The sequence below is a fragment of the Amblyomma americanum genome, chromosome 2, assembly GCF_052857255.1.
Source record: "Amblyomma americanum isolate KBUSLIRL-KWMA chromosome 2, ASM5285725v1, whole genome shotgun sequence".
Lineage (NCBI taxonomy): Eukaryota > Metazoa > Arthropoda > Arachnida > Ixodida > Ixodidae > Amblyomma > Amblyomma americanum.
In genome coordinates, this window is record NC_135498.1 from 196,475,309 (window position 1) to 196,477,788 (window position 2,480).

A 2,480-nucleotide genomic window follows, 5' to 3' on the forward strand; every position below is an offset into this window, starting at 1 on the left:
TCAATTTCTGCTGCCAACGTCTAATACATCAAAGACGCACGGTTCCGGAAAGAACCAAACCTACGGAGCGGCAAGGGCGCGTCCGGCCGTTCGCTCTGCCCGGAACCCTTGCATCAGCATGTCTTGGGTCGATAGAAGCTATAAATAACCTTTACCGGTGGGGATGCCTCACTTGGCAGTGTAACGCGTGGCAAGCATCATCGCTGAAATTTCTCTGTTTCTACAGCAAGCGTCCAGTACATCAAAGACGCTCGCTTCCGGAAAGAACCAAACTGACGGAGCGGCAAGGGCGCGTTCGGCCGTTCGCTTTGCCTGTAACACTTGCATCAGCATGTCTTGGGCCGATAGAAGCTATAAATAACCTTTACCGGTGGGGATGCCTCACTTGGCAGTGTAACGCCGGGCTAGCATCGTCGCTGAAAATTCTATATTTCTGCACCCAACGTCCAGTACATCAAAGAAGCACGCTTCCGGAAAGAACAAAACCGACGGAGCGCCAAGGGTGCGTCCGGCCGTTCGCTCTGCCTTTAACCTTTCCATCAGCATGTCTTGGGCCAATAGAAGCTATAAATAACCTTTACCAGTGGGGATGCCACACGTGGCAGTGTAACGCCGGGCTAGTTTCTTCGCTGAAAATTCTTCTATTTCTGCAGCCAACGTCCAGTATATCAAAGAATCACGCTTCCGGAAATAGCCAATCCGACGGAGCATCAAGGGCGCGTCCGGCCGTTCGCTCTGCCTGTAACCTTTGTAATAGCACGTCTTGGGCCGATAGAAGCTATAAATAAACTTTACCAGTGGGGATTCCTCACTTGGCAGTGTAACGCCAGGCTAGCATGATCGCTCAAAATTCTCTATTTCTGCAGCCATTGTCCAGTACATCAAAGCCGCACGCTTGCGGAAAGAACCAAACCTACGGAGCGGCAAGGGCGCGTCCGGCCGTTCGCTCTGACTGGAACCTTTGCATCAGCATGTCTTGGGCCGATAAAAGATATAAGTAACCTTTACCAGTGGGGATGCCTCACTTGGCAGTGTAACGCCGGGCTAGCATCATCGCTGAAATTCCTCTGTTTCTGCAGCCAACGGCCAGTACATCAAAGACGCACGTTTACGGAAAGAACAAAACCCACGGAGCGGCAAGGGCGCGTCCGGCCGTTCCCTGTGCCTGGAACCTTTGGATCAGCATGTCTCGGGCCGGTAGAATCTGTAAATAAACTTTACCAGTGGTGACGCCTCATTTGGCAGTGTAACGCCGTGCGAGCATAGTCGCTGAAAATTCTGTATTTCTGCAGCCAACGTTCAGTACAGCAAAGCCGGACGCTTCCGGAAAGAAGCAAGCCGACGCAGCGGCAAGTGCGCGTCCGGCCGTTCGCTGTTCCTGAAACATTTGCATCAGTGTCTTCGGCCGATAGTAGCTATAACTAACCTTTACCAGTGGGGACACCTCACATGGCAGTGTAACGCCTGGCTATCATCATTGCTGAAAATTCGGTATTTCTGCAATCAAGCTCCAGTGCATCATAGCCGCACGCTTCCGGAAAGCAGCAAGCCTACGGAGTGGCAAGGGCGCGTCCGGCCTTTCGCTGTGCCTGGAACCTTTGCATCAGCAAGTTTCGGGCCGATAGAAGCTATAAATAACCTTTACCAGTGGGCACGCCTTACTTGGCAGTTTAACGCCGAGCTAGCATCATCGCTGAAACTTATGTATTTCTGATTTTAACGTCCAGTACATCGAAGCCGCACGCTTCCGGAAAGAAGCAAGTTGACGGAATGGCAAACGCGCGTCCGGCCGTACGCTTTGCCTGCAACCTTTGGCTCAGCATGCCTTGGGCCGATGGAAGCTATAAATAACCTTTACTAGTGGGGACGCCTCACTTGGCAGTGTAACGCCGGGCTAGCATCATCGCTGAAAATTTTGTATTCATGCAGCCAACGTCCAGTGCATCTAACGCGCACGCTTCCAGAAAGAAGAAAGCCGAAGGAGCGGCAAGGGAGCGTCCGGCCGTTCTCTGTGTCTGGAACCTTTGCCTCAGCATGTCTTGGGCCGATAGAAGCTATAAATAACCTTTACCAGTGGGGACGCCTCACTTGCCAGTGTAACGCCGGGATAGCATCATCGCTGAAAATTCTGTATTTCTGCAGTCAACGTCGTGGAACCGGCGAGATGGCAGGCGTGGAACCGGTGAGTTGGTGGTGACCCTTACAAGCTTTTAACTGCTCACGCAGGTGTTTTCGGCGAACATTTTGGCGGCGCTCCTTCCTGACGGATTTCCGTTCGACGACGTATGCCCGGAATTGGTCGACAGTGGTTCTTCGTGTACGGCTGCATTGTTTGAGAACTTCGAATGGCAACAGTGCCCAGCCAGCGACGAATTTGAACAGTTTGTGATTCCGAGCTGGCAACATTGCCAAGTGGGCGTCGACGCTGCCAAGTGTCGGCTACAAAAGCATCGGAGCAGCACTGTAACGATGGGGCGTGG